Source organism: Paroedura picta, chromosome 4, assembly GCF_049243985.1.
Source record: "Paroedura picta isolate Pp20150507F chromosome 4, Ppicta_v3.0, whole genome shotgun sequence".
Taxonomy (NCBI): Eukaryota; Metazoa; Chordata; class Lepidosauria; order Squamata; family Gekkonidae; genus Paroedura; species Paroedura picta.
This window is the reverse complement of record NC_135372.1, coordinates 59,965,683-59,986,311: the sequence shown is the minus strand read 5'-3', so window position 1 is coordinate 59,986,311 and position 20,629 is coordinate 59,965,683.

Genomic DNA, 20,629 nt, shown 5'->3' with positions numbered 1-20,629 from the left:
AATTGGACATATGATTGCCAACCCCCTTATTCTTGATGCTTAAAGAATAATTCCCCCTCACATAAAAAATGTACTTGCTATTCAGTCACTTTCTTTTGTTAGTGTCCCTTTTGCCACTGCCATCTTCTGTGAAGTATTAAACTTTAGCTGCTGCTTCTGTTCATAAATCTTTACAAATAAAAATAAGTCACAGAGCCTCCAAAGCAATATTTCCTTCCAGCTGCTCTTAGCCTACTCCTTTATAATAAGGAAACAAGATTCTCTCATCAGAATCAGCACGACTGGGGTAGGGAGGGAACCCAGTTCGATGCATAACCATGGATATTATTTTCATGTTTGTTTTGAGAGAGGGTGCAGAGAAGCATTAAAGCAATCCACACACACAAAACTGCATGAATTATGTACATACCCAGAACCTGATAAAGAGAGAGATGCCCAGCATTAGGGTTTCATTTAGGATTATCACCAAACTTCACCCTCACCATAATATGATGTAAACTTTGTTGTTCTCAGTGATACTGCATCATGAATTTTGACTTCAGAACTCTCTATGCAGTGCAGCAATATTCAAAATCCACATTCAGGAACCAATATAAGATCATTTTACAGATTTTCTGCAAAAAACAAACAAGCCCACAATCACAGAATTTTACATGGTCATCTACAAATTTTTGTACTTCTTGTAATCCATATTATTATAGTGAAGAAACTCAAACATGAAGTTATTCCCAAGAGCTCAAAGCCAAAGGATTTCAAGGGTAGGATATCTGTGCTGTCTGTATACTATGTTCCTTCTCTCCATATATATGTTCTTATTTAAATTATATGGGAGGATTTAATTTAATTTAATATTACTTAAATAAACTCACATTCTGCTAAAGGATAATTAATGCTAATTTATGCAAATTCTGAGACTAAGCGCTGAAGAACATGAGGCTCATAGGCATCCAGTCAGGTGTACTTTACTGTTAATCTGCCCCTTTTGCTCTCCCTTCATTAGGTCTTCATTTGTCCAACTTTCTGTCCTTCAGTACAGTCCCCATCAATACATTTTGTAGACAGCAAAATGCTAACTCAAAACTGCTGTATATAGAAAGTAAAGAACACCATGAGCACAGCTTACATTTGCTTAAATTAATCTGAAAGCAGAATGCAAGGGTTTCATGACAAAGAACACCGTCCCCCAAGTTCACCTGGGCACCGTTTCCAGCATATTTGACCCACCCTTTCTTTGAAGCATTTCAAATCTTTCTTGCTTGACAGAGGATAAAAGGTTCCTAACAATTCCTCTAGTTTCAGTCCGCTGTTATCATCAGGCATACCCCTTCCCAGTTGGAGAAGGGAGTGAGGAATGCTGTGTCCTGCAGGGAGATCCTTTTTAATAGCTTTAATGGGGATCATTTCTCCCCGGCCTGTCCCTTAGAAAACGAGCTTTAGCTGCTGACCCAGCTTGCTTGTGGAGCTCAACTGAGTTCACAAAAACTGCTGGAGGGAAGGAGGAAAAGGAAACACACGCACGCACACACACACATAAAATAGAGGGGACAGCTCTTCGGCAGGAAAGTGGCAATATCAGGGAATGCTCATAGCACCAGCCTCCAGGCCAGCGGAGGGAAACCAGACAGACCTTCCACTTCATAGCTCTAGGAGTTCTTCAATAATAGGTCAGTGAGCCTTCCCATTAGTGGTAGCTTTAGCACGATACAGGCCTCAGTGGTATTAAGATGATGGGAACATTGCCAGCAACGTCCCCCCAGCTAACTACCCCCTGGAAGGATGCACTCTGCCTCAGGAGGGAAAAGGAGAAGCAGGCAGAGGGTTCCTGGTTCTTGAATATGGGGGCTGGAGGGGGATTTACATACATGAGAGACTGGAGGTTGGAATGAGAAGGGAGGCTTGAATAATTTATCTGGAAGTGCCTGAAACATCTCCCAATCCCTGCTTCAGGGGGAGGGGGAGATAAATTAGTTTCTCACAATGTAAAAAAAAATCTCTGTAATTACAAAAAGAAATTTTAATGGAACGGCAGCCAATTAAAGCAATTAGCTCCCATCAGCCTTCTCTCCCTAAACCCACGTTCATTAGGAAGCAGTCAGGAAACAGTCCTGACTACTGGCTTGCTTCGTTGACACACAGTGTTCCCCATAAGGGGGTGGGGGAGGCCTCACCAAGGACAGCAAGTTGATCAAATAGAAATGGTGGAAGATAATACTGGCAAGGTTGAAATTTTTTTTGGAGATCTGGGGGGCAGAGTCTGGGGAAGGTTGAGTTTACAGTATGTGGAACTTCTGAGTTACACAAGGAAGCAGGTGTAACATACTGCTACATTGTGAATAAACAGAAAAATGTATCCTAAATGATGATGAAAAATTGTATTCTCGCATTTTGCACGTGGAAGAACTGTATAGCTACGTTTCTGAATCCAAGGCCTAGTTCTCACGTGCAATGGATAAAGAAGTAAGGCTGTCTTTGGGCTGCATTTGACATGTCCCTCCATACGAACACAAAGAAAATCCTCCTCACAGAACACTAGCATGGGGGTGGGGGGTGGGGGTGGGAATGTCTCTGATATAAAGTTTTTTATAGACAGGATTTTTTGTAAATGCATAGAGAAGCATCCAGCCTTTTGAATCTTACCTGTAGTCTGAATTAGGGGTGTGCAATCTGGTTCAATTGACCAAAAAATAAATCAGTGCTGAGTAGTTGTTTTTTTCCAGTTTCCCTAAGCCGAATCACAACTACCCATAACAATACAGTACCTAATTCAAGTGATTCGGGCCGTTTAAAGTTTAAAAGGAAGGAGAAACAAACTTACTTTCTCCCTACTCTCTCTCCTGGGGCTTCTTTCCACCTTTTGCCAGTTTGGTGTAGTGGTTAGGAGTGCGGACTTCTAATCTGGCATGCCGGGTTCGATTCTGCACTCCCCCACATGCAGCCAGCTGGGTGACCTTGGGCTCGCCACGGCACTGATAAAACTGTTCTGACCGAGCAGTGATATCAGGGCTCTCTCAGCCTCACCCACCCCACAGGGTGTCTGTTGTGGGGAGAGGAATGGGAAGGCGACTGTAAGCCGCTTTGAGCCTCCTTCGGGTAGGGAAAAGCAGCATATAAGAACTCTTCTTCTTCTTCTTCTTCTTCTTCTTCTTCTTGCTCTAGTTTCCATGGCAATAGGGGGGAAGAGGCATCTTTTCACACCAATGACTGTGGTCCCTTTTGTTGTTGTTATGTGCGAAGTCGTGTCCGACCCATCGCGACCCCATGGACAATGATCCTCCAGGCCTTCCTGTCCTCTACCATTCCCCGGAGTCCATTTAAGTTTGCACCTACTGCTTCAGTGACTCCATCCATCCACCTCATTCTCTGTCGTCCCCTTCTTCTTTTGCCCTCGATCTCTCCCAGCATTAGGCTCTTCTCCAGGGAGTCCTTCCTTCTCATGAGGTGGCCAAAATATTTGAGTTTCATCTTCAGGATCTGGCCTTCTAAGGAGCAGTCAGGGCTGATCTCCTCTAGGACTGACTGGTTTGTTCACCTTGCAGTCCAAGGGACTCGCAAGAGTCTTCTCCAGCACCAGAGTTCAAAAGCCTCAATTCTTTGACGCTCGGCCTTCCTTATGGTCCAACGTTCGCAGCCATACATTGCAACTGGGAAGACCATAGCCTTGACTAAACGCACTTTTGTTGGCAGGGTGATGTCTCTGCTTTTTAGGATGCTGTCTAGATTTGCCATAGCTTTCCTCCCCAGGAGCAAGCGTCTTTTAATTTCTTTGCTGCAGTCCCCATCTGCAGTGATCTTGGAGCCCAGGAAAATAAAATCTGTCACTATCTCCATTTCTTCCCCTTCTATTTGCCAGGAATTGAGAGGGCCGGATGCCATGATCTTTGTTTTCTTGATGTTGAGTTTCAAGCCAACTTTGGCACTCTCCTCCTTCACCCGCATCAACAGGCTCTTTAGTTCCTCTTCACTTTCTGCCATTAGAGTGGTATCATCTGCATATCTGAGGTTGTTGATATTTCTCCCTGCAATCTTGATCCCAATTTGTGACTCCTCTAATCCCGCATTTCTCATGATGTGCTCTGCATACAAGTTAAATAGGCAAGGCGACAGTATACAGCCTTGCCGAACTCCTTTCTCAATTTTGAACCAGTCAGTGATTCCATGTTCAGTTCTCACTGTTGCTTCTTGACCTGCATATAAATTTCTCAAGAGACAAATAAGATGCTCTGGTATTCCCATCTCTTTAAGAACTTGCCACAATTTGTTGTGCTCCACACAATCAAAGGCTTTAGCATAGTCAATGAAGCAGAAGTAGACGTTCTTCTGGTACTCCCTAGCTTTCTCCATGATCCAGCGTATGTTGGCAATTTGATCTCTAGTTCCTCTGCCTCTTCGAAATCCTGCCTGTACTTCTGGAAGTTCTCGGTCCACATATTGCTGGAGCCTAGCTTGTAGGATTTTGAGCATAACTTTGCTAGCATGAGAAATTAGTGCAATGGTGCGGTAGTTTGAACATTCTTTGGCATTGCCCTTCTTTGGGATTGGAATGTAAACTGACCTTTTCCAATCCTGTGGCCATTGTTGAGTTTTCCAAATTTGCTGGCATATTGAGTGTAGCACTTTTACTGCATCGTCCTTTAAGATTTTGAATAGTTCAACTGGAATGCTGTCACTACCACTAGCTTTATTGTTGCTCAGACTTCCTAAGGCCCATTTGACTTCACATTCCAGGATGTCTGGCTCCAGGTCAGTAACTACCCCATTGTGGTCATCAGGGATGTTAAGCTCGCTCTTGTATAGTTCTTCTGTATAATTTTGCCACCTTTGTTTGATCTCTTCTGCTTCTGTGAGGTCCCTACCATTTTGGTCCCTTATCATACCCATCTTTGCATGAAACGTTCTCTTCATATCTCCAATTTTCTTGAAAAGATCTCTGGTCCTCCCCATTCTATTGTTTTCTTCTATTTGTTTGCACTGTTCATTTAAGAAGGCATTCTTATCTCTTCTAGCTTTTCTCTGGAATTCTGCATTCAATTGGGTGTATCTTTCTCTTTCTCCCTTGCCTTTCACTTCCCTTCTCTCCTTAGCTATTTGTAAAGCTTCCTCAGACAGCCATTTTGATTTCTTGCATTTCTTTTTCTTTGGGATGGTTTTAGTTGCTACCTCTTGTACAATGTTGCGAACCTCCGTCCATAGTTCTTCAGGCACTCTGTCTATCAGATCTAATTCCTTAAATCTATTTGTCACCTCCACTGTGTATTCGTCAGGGATATGATTTAGTTCATACCTGAGTGGCCTAGTGCTTTTCCCTACTTTCTTCAATTTAAGCCTAAATTTTGCAACAAGAAGCTCATGATCTGAACCACAATCAGCTCCTGGTCTTGTTTTTATTGACTGGATAGAACTTTTCCATCTTTGGCTGCAGAGCACATAGTCAATCTGATTTCTGTGTTGACCGTCTGGTGATGTCCATGTGTAGAGTCGTCTCTTGGGTTGCTGGAAAAGAGTGTTTGCTATGACCATTGTATTCTCTTGACAAAAGTCTACCAGCCTGTGCCCTGCTTCATTTTGTACTCCAAGGCCAAACTTGCCTGTTATCCCGGTTATCTTTTGGCTTCCTACTTTAGCATTCCAATCCCCCATGATGATAAGCACATCATTTTTTGGCGTTGCTTCTAGAAGGTGTTGTAGGGCTTCATAGAACTGATCAACTTCATCCTCTTCAGCAGCAGTGGTTGGGGCGTAGACCTGGATCACTGTGATGTTGAATGGTTTGCCTTGGATTCGAACTGAGATCATTCTGTCATTTTGGGGATTGTATCCCAAGACTGCTTTTCCTACTCTCTTATTGATTATGAATGCTACTCCATTTCTTCTGCGAGATTCTTGTCCACAGTAGTATACCTGATGGTCATCTGAATTAAATTCACCCATTCCTGTCCATTTTAGTTCACTGATTCCTAAAATGTCGATGTTCAGTCTTCTCATTTCTTGTTTAACCACGTCCAGCTTGCCTTGATTCATGGATCTGACGTTCCAGGTTCCTATGGAATAAAAATCTTTACAGCATCGGACTGTCTTTTCGCCACCAGTTACTTCCACAACTGAGCGTCCTTTTGGCTTTGGCCCAGCCGCTTCATTCATTCTGGCGCTACTCATACTAGCCGTCTGCTCATCCCCAGTAGCATATTGGACACCTTCCGACCTGAGGGGCTCATCTTCCAGCGTCATATCGTTATGCCTATTGGAACTGTCCATAGAGTTTTCATGGCAAAGATACTGGAGTGGTTTGCCATTGCCTTCTCCAGTGGATCACCTTTTGTCAGAGCTCTCAGCTATGACCTGTCCGTCTTGGGTGGCCCTGCACGGCATAGCTCATAGCTTCACTGGACTACGCAAGCCCCCTTGCCACAACAAGGCAGCGATCCTTGAAGCGGGTGTGGTCCCTTAGGGCAATGAATTTTTCAAACTGCATTGTCTTGAGGTCTGGAAACTTGCAAAGCTTTTGCAGGCTTCAGCCAAGGGAGAGGGGTAGAATTTGGCCAAAATAAATGCTGATTTGGGGGGGGGGGGACTGCTATTTGACCAATCACAGAAGCTGGTCCTTTTTGAGATCCTTCTGTGCATGGTCAGAGGGCATAAAAACAAGGGGTTGGCTTATTCTACCTTGCTTTGCTGTTTGAGTCTGCTGCTGGAGACATATGGCTTATAATTTTTGCTTGCTGCCATTCTGAGCCTTCCTGATTCTGCTGCTTGGCTTGCTTGAGATACCCTACTGTGTGGCTTTCTGGACTGGTTCTGATCATTGCTGAAGAAAACTTGTACAGTTTTCACTGATGTTTTTTAAAAGTTTTCCCTTTTTAATTACTATTGTTTGGACTTGGAGGATGGGGGCATCCTCTTTGGGAATTTCAGAAAACTTAGAATGGTAAAATTGAGAAGAAGCATTTATGCATTTACTTTATTGTGATTCTAGACACAACGTCCCATGTCACAAATGTCTGTTCACTATCCAAAATGTTATGCAGTTATTTATACTTTTGACACACTGCATGTTTAATGGGTAAGTACCGGCCTGTGTGTGTGTGCATGTGTGTGCCATCAATACACTTCTGACTTTTGGCGACCCCATGAATCAATTTCCAAAATAACCTATCATTAACAGCCTTGCTCAGGTCTTACAAACTGAGGGCTGTGGCTTCCTTTATTGAGTTAATATTTTTCCTGCTGTCTTCCACTATTGCTAGTATTATTGTCTTTTCCAGTGACTCTTGTCTTCTCATAAAGTAACCAAAGAACAATAGCCTCAGTCATTCAAACTTGATTTGCTCTAGAAGCCATATATTGATTTTTTTTTACCATCAATGATATCCATAAAACTCTCCTCTAACACCACATTTTAAATGAATCGATTTTTGAATTGTCTTGATTTTGGTTGCCAGCAATGCGTCCTTACTCTCAAGGAATTTCTTTTAGCTCCCTTGGGGCTGCTCTTTGCCTTCTGATTTCCTGGTTGTAGTCTCCCTAGTCAAGGACTAAAAACAATTTCAGTCTCTTCATCCTCAACTTTAAAATTTTGTAATTGCCCCACAATCATTAATTTTGTCTTCTTGATATTCAGTGGTGATTTTTCTTTGGAACTTTCTGCTATAACTTTCATCAGGAAAATACTCCTGTCAGTAATGTGGGGTCACTTCCATATCTCAAATGGTTAGTGTTCCTTCCACCACATTTCACTCCATCACCAAAAACCTATTTTAACTTTCCTTATGATATGCATATAGACAAGGAGATAAAATACATTCTTGTATGATACCTTTGCCAATTGGAAACCATTCTGTTTCTCCATATTCTGTCCTAACAGAATATGGAGAACTATAACTCTAACTATATAACTATAACTATAACTATAACTCTTGTCCAGAGTATAGTTTGTCCATCAAAACAATCAGATTTCCTGGCCCACTCATTTCTTTTAAAACTAAACATAGCTTTTCATGATGTACACAATGTAAAAGACAATCTGATTTTCTTCTGAAATTGTCTTGTATGTTTTAGTAACCATTATGTTTGCATTATTATCTCTTATGTCTCTTCCTTTTATTAATCCAGTTTGAACATTTGGCATTTCTCATTCCGTAAATGGTAACAGCATTATTTTACTCACATAAGAAATTAATGTGATGGTCTGATAGCTGCTGCAGTCTTTGACATCTCCCTTTTTAGAACTGGAATGTAAATTGGCCATGTCCAGTCCATGGACCATTGTTTTGTTTTCCATATTTGTTGCCATATTATTGTTAAGATTTTGATAAACACATTTCTATGGCTTGAAATAACTCTATTTACATCCCATCTGTTCCTGGTAATTTGTTTCTCCCAAATGTTTTGAATGCAGCTTTCTAAAATTGCAAGGTCTTCTTCAAAAGGCTTTTCTCAGAAGGAATCTGTTGCTCTTGCATCTCTTCTATATAGTTCTTCAGTGTATTGGTCCCATTTCATTATCTTATTCTGTCCATTTAATGCATTTCCATGTTGATATTTCAGCAAGACTGTGCTTTAAATTACCCCCTGATTTCTTGGATTTTGTGGAAGACATCTCTTATTCTTCCATTTAGTATTTTAGAAACCATTTATAAAATTATATTTTAATACATTTCAGAAATTACATGCTGAAAATATAAATGCTTGCTTATGTCCCACTATTGAACATTTGTCCAGATATTTTGTAAACAATTCATAAGCTGTGAGGCATATGTAATCGGACTTCAGCCTCAGAAAACCCCTAGAGGAAGGGACAATTAGAGAACATCTGTACTTTCAATTTAAAATGGGTGTAAACCACTTTTCACTGTCATGGCCATACCCAGAGGGATATGGAAGTGGTGGTTGCTCAAGGTCCCCAATTATGCTTGAAAAGCACATGATACAGAAACTTTGCTGAAGCTAAGCAGGTCAGTGTCTGGACAGAAAAATCCTGGAAATCCAATGTATGCCGCCCTGAATTCCATTATGGAAGCAACATAAGAGATGGATGGATGTGAATAAGAGAACAGATACCTTTGTTTAAGCACAAAGTGCTAGTCTGCAGAATGGAGCAGTAGACATATTTTGGTCAACCTACTCAATACAGCAGGTCAGTATGAATTTAAGTAAATAGGGCAGACATATAGCCGAGCTTCATACCATCCAAAGGTTTCCAATGTGCCCCAGGCCAATTATATGACTGGGTAACAAGTCAGGTGGGGGGAAATCTACTTCCTGTTCTGAACAAAATTCCCTACTCATTTTCCTAATGATATGATCCTATGCAAGCTTACTCTAGTCTGCCCTCTTAGATATCAAAGGATTTAGCCTGAAATAATGCTGCAGCAAATACAGTGGCATGGTACATCTATGATTTTAAACTTATGGAACAATAGTTGGATTAAACATTAGGAGTGCTTTTTAAACTGTGTGGTTGGTTTGATAATAAATCATCAAAATTATTAATTCTTCCTCTGTAGTAGGGTGGGGGGAGAGAGGTCGATCCATCTGTTAAGGATATAGCTTAGGTACAGGATATTCTATGTTGCTTTCAATTCTGTGGATTTGTACAGGACTCAATTTTGGAAGCAACTGGACTGTGAGAGTTTATTTGGTGGGTTTATCAAACAGAGGGAATAGGGAATCCCTCTTTTCCATTTTAATTGTATTGCTGTGTTGCTCAGCATCAGCGACACTTAAATTGTGGACGTTACACCTATTTGGTATTGCAGGATTCAGACTTAGACATTTGCCATGACTAATTGAAGTAATACAAACTACATGCCCGTGCAAGGTAATACAGGATTAAAAAACATTGTTCCAATATTTTTAAAAATAAAGACCGGAAAGGACAGAGATAAGCTTTCAAAGACAGTAGAGTATAAATCCTTCCCTTTTGGAGAGAACAAATATAAAAGTTATTCAGGTTTCTCCGTTTCTTTCTTCTCCAAGCAAGTATGGGTTTGTTCAAGAAATGTGCTATGAAAAAATGGTTTCCGTTTTGTGAATAACAGATTTGTGATCGCAAAATTATATTCAAGTAAACCCTTTAATCTCCGAGGCATATTAGTAACAAAAGGGTACCTTGAAAAACTCTGGTCTGGGAATTTTGAAGTCTAGCAAAGGGCAATTTCTTACTAGTGCAGCAAAGCTAGGATTATATATTTTAGCAATATCTACAAGTAGCCATGGTCTTTTGACAGAAGTAAATAATATCATTACATTAAGGAGAATGTTGCCTGAATAACATGAAGAAATGGATTACAGATGACTTCTGTCTGTTCAGAAAGTCTCTGACATCTGAGCATCTACTTATAAGCTAGAAGTCTCTGTGCAATGAGGGTTCTGTTTTGCCATTCAGAATACAGCCCTCAAAATACAGTGTTTTTGCACCATTCCCGCTACTGATATCCCAAAAACTTACTTGGCTCCTCCTAATTCAAGCTTTGCTTCTTACTCAAAAGTGTGCAGGAAGAGATCCAATGCAACAGATTTCCTTAGATGTGATTCTGAGAGAATGAGCTAGAAGGCAAAGCAAGCCACGTGGGTATGCTAGTTGAGAAAAATGTCTATATTCTAACAATGCAATTAATTCTGACCAAACTACAGAGAACCTTCTAAGGCCCCTTTATTTTCTAACCAACGGAACACTTTGGGTACTAGCTAGCCTGTCTCAGATGTATCCCAAACAGAAGTATCAAATAACTGTTGGCACACCTCATAATCTCTACGTTGATCACTCTTTGACCACCATTTCAAGTCTGCTCCCATATAAACCTGCCACAGAGATGCAACTAACAGGGCCACCCTAAAGCACAAACCAATTGACTTCACTGAACTTTGGCAGATAAAACTGCTAAGCATGACACTGTTAATTGATTAACAGTGAAGACTGAGAACATTTCCCTGGGTGTAAACACTTCAAGTAGAATAGGATTCTGAGTAGACTTGCTTAGGGTTGCTCTCTGAAGTCTGATGAAACAGTTGATCATGCAATTTAAGTGTCTGGTTTCTAATTAATTCTACTCAGAGAAATTGTTTAGCCCTTTTACTTTCTTTTAGGTGGTTGTTTTTTGAAAAGAAGTTAGCTCTTTTCTAATAACTTTGCTTGAATTTTAAATATTTTTGCAGCTTACTATTTGGGGCAACAGCTCTCTGCAAATGATGTACATCTAGTGTAATTTCACTTGAATGTTTTAATCGATTCAAGCGTTTTGTTAAAAGATTTGTGGTTGGATCCATTCTACTAATGTGGTTTCTTTCTATGCAAGGAGCCTTCTGGTGGTGCAAGAGGAGCCTCTCAATGTCAGCAGAAGGATCCGTGTGCCGGAGGGTAAGTTCGGTTAGCAGAAGAAATCCATGGGCTCCAACCCCTACTGTTGGGTAGAACCTACAGTGTTAGGAAAGGTCCTACCCTTAGCAGCGTTTTTTATATATTACCATAACTAAAGAAAATTATGCAAAGGACTGGCAAAAAAAAAGTCTAAACAGAGTAAAGGACTTACCAGGACAGTATGATTCTCTTATACACTTGAATCCTCTTTGATCATAGGGAATTTAAAATGGAAGAGGGTGGAAAATCTCATGAAAAAACATTTTGTTTCTGTATTGGTTGCCTCCTGATAATGTGAAAAGTAGTGATGCACAGTCTATAGTTACTGTCCTGAATGATCCTGACCAACTACAAAAGATTCACAATCTTTCCTAGGTAAGATTTCATATTCATCCCCATTCCCTACACAGACTCTTGTTTTGGCTCAAGGATGCAAATTGAGCACCCTCTGGTGGCCACTGGAGGAACCGCCTGAAGAGTTCTCTCCCCCTGCTGCAAATAAAAACCGCGGCGCCCAGCACCATCGGGTTAATGCGGCTTATTCGACAAAAGATGAACAAGAAGCGACACAGCCACCATTCTACAAAAATGAACTGTGATATCCTTTTGATGGCTGTAATTTATTCTGCATAGTCCCTGGACTGAAACGATCAATTAGCAGCCTGAAACATACTGTGAAGTAAATTGTCACACTCCCTATTACAGGGTGGTTATCATATATTTATAAGGTGCGTTTTTTGCAATCAGAGCCAACAAGGTGTTGAGTGATCAGTCATAAAAGCAATTCTTCAACAAAAAAAGAAAGAGCCTTAGCATTGTGTACAGGAAAGAGAAATCTTTGTGACAGTCTGATATTACACCTTCCTTTGGTGGGTGTTAGATTTTATCTGGAGAAAGCAAAAGTGTACTCAAAATGGGAGCCCAGCTACTGCTAAATAGAGATTCCCAGACATTTAAAGCCAGGATAGCAGCCGTTGTCATGAAGCCTCAGCTGGGGTGATCCAGGGGTGTTCGAAGCAGCATGTGGCTTTGGAGAAACACACCTTCTCTCCAAAGGTATTTAGAATTAATATTGGCCTGGTCTAGTTTACAAAAAAAATAATAAACTTGGACTTGGCCAGTCAGACAATCCAGCCTTTAAAGCATTATTTCCTTAGAATGTTACGTTTTGTGTATTTAAACACTGATGCTCCGCTTTTGGCCCAGTAGTGGCTTGTGACATTATAGTCCTCTCCTCTCCATTGGTGCTCCCAACAACTGTGAGCAAGTTTAGGCTGAAAATGATGGCTAAACATCACCCAGCAAGCTTCCATGAGCCTGGGTCTCCCAGATCTAAGGTCAGTGCTGTAGGCTCTTCAAAGAAGATTATAATTACAAAAATAACCATGTTCTAGAGCAGTGGTCCCCAACCTTTTTATCACCGGGGACCACTCAATGCCGGGGACCACTCAACGCCTTTTACTGAGGCCTGGTGGGGGGGTAGTTTACTCCTCTACTCTCAACCACTGCCCTAGCGCTCTCTGATCGCTATGGTAATGTTTAAACATCCCTTCAAAATAAGATACAGACACGCCACAACAATGAAGTGTGTTGTAAAGGGCTGGGGGGGATGAAGTAAAGGGCCGGGGGGGGGAGAGAAGGCGTCCTTTGGGGCCCACCTCCAATTAGTCGAAGGACCACATGTGGTCCATAGCCCACAGGTTGGGGATCGCTATTCTAGAGGATTCCAGAGTCTATCTCCTCCCAGAAGTTTAAGAAAATACTCTACCAAATCACAGAAAGACCTCTCCTTTCCAAATCGATGGCATAGGCTTCTGGGCATCTGTGATCTGTGCCACAGTGAGGACTATCTTTGTTCTGTACCTCCTTTGCCTTATATCTGTGCTCATATTTAGCAATGCCTACAGCTGTTCACATGGGATAGGATTCAAAGGACGGTGCAGTCTATTGGACAATCCCAAGAGGTGAGACTTGTGTTTTCAGAGCAACTGCCCACCTCAACCTGAAAGCCACATGCAGACTATTTTTGAAACAAAAGGTAGCATTGTAAGTAGCCTGCACAGAGGTCTGGTGTTCAAAGCAGATGAGGGGCTATAAACCCCACTGCAGTGTGTGCATAATCCCTTTGGACATACATAGATGAGCTATTTGGTTCCCAATCCTGGTCTGTAGAAACCTATCTGTTTGACTTGATGAAGATGGGAGAGACTGCCTACTCCTAAATGAAATCTGTGTGATTTCATTTGTGTGCAAATGCTGGCAGGGGCTCATGGGAATCGTAGTCCATGGACATCTGGAGGACCACAGGTTGACTACCCCTGGCTTACATTGTTCTCCTCACAACAACCCTGTGAGACAAGTTAGGCTGAGTCTGATGGCTTAGCCCAAGGTTACCCAGAAAGCTTCTTGTGGCAGAGAAAGGATTCAAACCTGGCTCTCCCCGGATTCTAGAACACTCTAATTCCTACACCGCACTGGCTCTCATTTCTTGTTTTGTCCAATGGTACCTGTTTTTTTGTTTTGTTTTGCTTTGGTTGATAAACAAAGCAAGTAAAGGCAATCATTCTGGATAGAGAATCTGAACTCAAGCCCAAGATCAAAGGTACAAACAGAACATTTCTTATACTAGCACACTGGCTAACCTCTTCATCGGAATATAGTGAAATGCCTATCCAGATGGTTCTTTCATGGTGACTAAGAGTTGTAATCCTGAATATGTGAGAGAAGGTCTATACTGAAATAAGTAACTTGAGAGCATGGAGAAGGAAGGAAGGAAGGAGCATTCCTTTCTTCACCTAATCTTCTGCAATTCCTTATATCCTGTAGACCAGTACAGAAGAGTTGGCTACATGATTGAGCACAGCATTTACATCAAAATAATTTATGGGGAAATTCATAGATTCTTCATGAATATTCCTGGTTTACATATGCAGATCACTAGAGGCAGCACCCAGGCCTGGTGGGAAGCCATCAGTGACCACTTGCGATTACTGTAAGATACCATTGACTGGAATGACCAGATCCAAAAAGCAAAGTGTAAAGCTTTAGAAGCCCCAAGAGAGCATAAATGTACTGTATCTCCCATCCCAATTCAACCCATCCTCGCTCCTCTCCCTTGATTGCTACAGGACAAAATTAAGGAACCCATTGGCCAGAGAGGACAGAGGCAAGTCATCTGTGCACATGCCTATTTACAGGCATATGCAGCCTCCGAAACTGAGTCTCGGCACTGGCTACCAGCAAATGTAGACCTTGGGCCTGTCCCCCACTCTCAGCCTAATTTCCGTCAAAGGGTTGCTGTAAGGACTTAACAAGAGAACAATGTAAGCCCTAAAAGTGCCCATTGAGGAGAAGAGCAAGGTATAAAGAGCAAATAAATAAATAAATCCCCATGGGCATTGAGAAGACTTGGGCAAGAGCCCCAAAGCCTGGTCTCACCAACCTCCAATGGAATAGGGAGATTTTTCAGGTTGGCACTCCTTGATTTGTATTTCCCTATCAATGCCTAGCAAATTATCCCTCCTTGCTCCACTTTCCCCTAACCAACTCCTGAGGAGTCACTTACCTTGCTCCCTCGCCTCTCCCCCCTCCCCACACCCCTAACTCCTCCTCTCCCCTCCCTAATCAAGAGCCCCATTTTGTCATTTGGAGGTACTAATTATCTAATCATGCCATGCTGCAGAAACGCTCTTGTCTGCCCAATTAGTTAGGACAATTATTAAAATTCAGAGGCCTAATTATGTCTCAATTTAATGCTGGCAAAGCCTGGGCTGGAGCAGTAATTAAAATCCCTCTCTTTTGCCTCTGCCTTTAGGGCAGTGGCTGATTAGGAACCTGTCAGAGGCGGCGCTCAAGCAAAGCAGTCAAGCGTGGGGTGCAACATGACCCCACATTGTTAAGTGTGTCAACATATTAACCTGAATTCCCTTCAGCCCACAGACTCACACAGGAGAGGAGGAGGGGGGAGGGGAGACTCAGCCACAAATCATTTTATTGAAAAAAATAGTCTTTTTAATTAATGCTACAAGGGATCGGATGCAGTTTTTGAGCCACCAAACGCTGTGAGTCATATGGCGGGTTTTTGTCAATTATGATGATTACTAAGAAAGAAGACTTTACTTAGCTCTGTTTTTTTAAAAAGACCCTTTTCCACTTGGAAAAAAAAGCAACAACCATAGGTTTCTCCTGGAGAAGTCGGTTCCTTCTCCCACCCAAGACAATTTGGTTTCCAGTGATTGCTAATTTTTATAGCTGTTTGATGGAAAAACACAAGTGAGATATTGACTTGAAAAGCAGTCAGGCAGGCCCATAGGCATAAATATATGGAAAGCCCAGGCTGTAATACTTGAAAGGAGCTAATAAAGGGATGAAAATTAGGTATCATAATATTGGGATAATTTCTATACAAATGCTTACATGGAAATATGGAATACAGGAAGAGTTGGGGGAAATGAAATGTCAGGTCTACAGGGCATTGGTTAAACCTGTTCCACTAAGGTTTACCGCAGGCCAGAATGTTCTAGAAGGGTTTAACAACATCTGCATCCAAATGTTAAAAGTGCCAAGAGGCCATTGTCCTTCAAAAACACTAGTTCCCTGTACAATTTCAATTGTTGGATTGTCTTATGTCTTACAACAGGCTAGTGTATAGTTCTCTGTGAAGGTCTACACATTTGTGTACCATGAAGAGGAAATGCCTTCATTCCGAATCATGCATGCCCTACATCTTGTCAATGGCCTTGCTCTGAGCCTCTTTCGATGAAGTGCAAATCTGTGTTCTGACTTGTTCTATTGGCTGTCAGCATATTTTCCTCCTGTCAGCAGCAATTGACTGGTCAGGTTCACCCTTGTACAGCAATTGTAACAGCTCATTGACAGACCAATGACCCAGCCAGACCTGATAATGGAAAACTATTGATTTTCATGGGGCTCAGCAGATCTGAAATGAACGACCAGTGTAATGTCATCAATTGCCTGGGAGTCTGATGAACAGACATAGTACCAAAAGATCTTCTGCCTGGACTGACAGTTTGCTTGCGAAAAACACAAACTAGACTTTATCAGCTTGTCCCAGAAGTAAACCACAAGCAATCAGTCTTGGGTTAAACAATAAGGGTGAAATCACACGTTACGTTTTGCAGGAGACAAGCAATCAAATAGCTCGGATTCTTTCAGGTTACCTTTTTGCGAGAAGAAAGGGAGTTACTTAGTGCAGGAGGCACAAAGGTAAACTTCCACAGGCACGTACCTCATATTAACATGGCACAGTAAACAGAATTAATTTAAACTGGTGATTTAGTGGCATAAAATTCAGAGCCCACAATACAAGATTGGCAATGAGTTCCGCTTTTGGGACAGGGAAGCTGCACAGCCCAAGAAGGACAGTAATGGAACGCTATGCCCTACACATAACTTACCTTGCACATTCCTCTCAAAACTTACTTGTGCCTGTTTCATGCTAGATTTTGTGAACTGCAGTGGCATTTCATGGGAGTTTGTGCATTACTACAAGTGTCCCTAGTACTGTGCAGAGAACTGTAGCAGTCTCGCTTGATAATAGATTGGCTTTGTTCTTCTCATCTACTGTATCAATGCAATTCTGACCCTCAAGTATTAAGGCATCTTTACCTTTGGAGGCTGTTCATCTGGTCAAAGTGACCACTTCACCCTGGGAATGGCAATGCTTATAGACACTTGGGTTCATTTTTAGTTCTAAACAGTCAATTCTCAAGTGGAAGGGCTTGTTGCTCTTGCTTAGAAACCTCCCTCGGAACTTGTCACCTTGACATCTGACTGTGATCTACATTGTACTTTCTTTTTTATGTCTGATATTTTATCCCTTTAGTGGTTCTAATAGTTCTCAGATAGACACCTCATGTTTGTCACAACCCAGTTCCCAACATCCCAAAAAAGAAATCCCCTTTCTTAAGTTTCTATCCAAACCCAGATGAAAATATTTTGCGGTCACAGTGCTGTAAAAGGATGTAGATACATGGGCTCAGAGGTGAGGCCATCCCTCCTGGAGAGAAGAAAAGCAGTCAGGTCAGAGCTGAAAGTTGCTGGTACTGGAGCTTGCTGTGCATGTTTCCTTGTAACACAAGCATTGCTCTGTCCACCCCTCTTGACACTACTCTGCTGAGACCAAGAGACTTGTTGCTCCCTTTTGGACTTGTTCCAGCTCCTCAGCAAGGTCAAGGACACCTCATTACTCAGAGCTGCTACATGAGTAAGTCACATAAAATTAACGTGCTAATGTGCAATGCCCACAATTTGGTATAATCCATACACATGGCTGCACGTTAGTTGAAAAAAAGCTATGATGGGGCAGCAACAAATGTCACCTCAAATTTTACTTTTTAACAGTGGCAACAGATTCTCCCAACAAATTATACTACTGGAGACTGTAAAAATGCTCCATCAGCTGAATGGACATATCGGGTCCAACCCATGCAGCTGAGGTGACAGTATGCTAATAGCCATATTTAAAACTGTTGGAATTTCCAGCATGAAATATGATAGGAAAGAAAAAAGTTAAAGTGCTAAATACAAAAATATATTGAACCCCCATGTGGTTGCTATTGACCCTTATTTGACTAATACATTGGTTTACTATATAGCTATATAATCTGTGTAATAATGCCATTGTTCTTTAAATTCTTCTGATGATTTACCATTGATCAGGCTGGTCATTTTATCCATCTTAGATAACTCTCCGCCTAACCAATCTGTTATCTTTGGTAACTCCTGTTGTTTTGAGTTTTTGGCTATAAGTATTCTTGCCACTGTGAAGGGAATGGCAAACCACCCTGTATTGAGTCTGCCAAGAAAACACTAGAGAGCATCACCCCAAGGGTCAGACATGACTCGGTGCTTGCACAGGGGATACCTTTACCTTTACCTTTTTATTCTTGCCACTGTAGTTGCCTGAGAGAAAAAATCTTGAGCATTTTGAGGAATATTATCTGGCATCACATTTAATAGCATATAATCAGGGTACATATGGAATTGAATATTCAACATTATTTCCAAAATACTATGAATTTTTATCCAAAATTTTGTAATTTTTTTACAACTCAACCACATATGATAAAAGGAACCAACTTTTGCCCTTCATCTCCAGCACTTATAATCATATTCTTTAGATATTTCATCGATTAGTTTAGGTGTTATATACCACCTATAAAATATTTTATACCAATTGACATTTAGTGTGTTTTACAGTTTTGCCCCACAATACTTCCCATTCTTCCAGAGGTATATTTCATTTCATATTCTGTAACCATTTAATCATACAATCTTTAACCTGTTCGCTCTGTTTCATATTTTTAAATAAAAGTTTGTATATTTGCCCCTGAAGATGAGGCATAGCATGATCTAAAATATTTTCTAATTCAGTTTAAACAGGCCCAGTAGATACCTTTAATCTTGTAATCTGAAGATAACTCAATCCACCACATATCTATCCCTTCATTTTTAAGTGTTACAGCTTTTCCGTTTTCCAGAGGTCATCAATATATCCTTGTACCTTCCTTTATGAGACCCATTCTTTTCTGTTGAACTTTGTCAAAATAAGCCTCTACTGGAGATTTCAACAAAGATAAGTTACATGTTATTCTCTGTTTATATTTTTTCTAAATGTTCATTATATTCCTAGCCCAGTAATTAAGGTCAAGCTTCCCTTAGCCTTATGCATGGGCCATGAAAGGCTATATAGACCTTTTTCTAAGCCAAACTCTTGAAATCGGATCCATTATCCAATTTGTTAACCATGTTAGTGCTGCAGCATGAAGAAACAATGTTAAATTCAGCACATTTTGTTCTCCTCTTTTCTTGTTGTTCTGCAGGACTTTAAATGCTATTCTTGGTGTTCTGTTATTCCATATAAATTTGTTGATAATACTTTGCCATTTGCACATTGTTTTATCTTTAATTTCCAGTAGAATCACTTGGAATAAAAAGTTCAATCTGGGTAAAACATTCAGTTTAACAGTTGCCATTCTTGCTGACCAGGAAAAGTTAATTTTAGACCATCTTTGTAGGTCTTCCTGTATTCTCTTATATAGCAAAATATAATTATTTTCAAATAGGCTTCTAATATCTTTATCTTTGTCTATGGGGTCGCGATGGGTCGGACGTGACTTTGCACCTAACAACAGCAACAAATCTTTATCTAAAACAACTCTCAAACACTTGATTTTTCCTGGATTAACTTCACATTCAGTTTCTATCTTTAAATTGTTCAAGAGTTTTTCTGAAGCCCCAATCACCATTATTTGGGGGTTTTGTCTATTTATTTTATAACCTGGATGTTGACCAAAATCTTTCAGGATACTGATGTTTCAGGACTAGTAAAAATAAAAATTTCATCAGCCACATCTCTTCTCATCTTAAATTCCTCTCCTTTAACATGCAGCCCAGAGAGTTCCGTTGTATGTCTAATTATTGTTGCTATTGTTTCTAAAACTAAATTGAATAATAGAGGGGATAGTGGGCAACCTTGTCTGGTACCCTTCTTTATCTGAATTTTATCACATATAAGCATTCCATTAACCAAGATTCGGGCTTTCTATTTTGAATATGTTTGTTGGATTAATTTCAAAAATGTCTCCCCACATCCCATTGTTTGTGAAGTCACATGTCCATTGAACATTATGAAATGCCTTTTCTGCATCAAAAAACACAAAGGCGGCACATTGTTTTGTCTTATGTAAATATTGCATTAAATTTAGTACTAAACGGATATAACTTGTCATATGCCTTTTTGGCATAAAACCAGTTTGATCACTATATACATTACCTATACATCACTTAAGCCTTTCCATTAAAATTTTAAGAAAAATTTTAAGAAAAATTTTATAATCCACATTTAATAATGAAATCAGTTTATATGATTGTGGTAGAGCTGGGTCTGTCCCTTCTTTACTGATGAGAGCTATTGATGCTTGTTCCCATGATGCTGAAATCAGTCTTTCTGGCATTTCCATTATTTTATCAATTAATCAATTAATCGATGTAATAATGGTGTGACCATATCTATATTTTTTTTTGTAAAACACTGCAGATACCCAGCAAATGCTGGCAGGGACTCATGGGAATTGTAGTCCATGGACATCTAGAGGACCACAGGTTGACTACCCATGCCTTATGTGACTTCATTTTGATTATTGCATCATTAATATCTTGAGCTGATGTTTTCTGGTTTAAAATTCACTGATGTTCTTCAGTAAATTTCTTTATAGGGATATCTTTCAGACAGCCCAATTCTTATTCTAAATC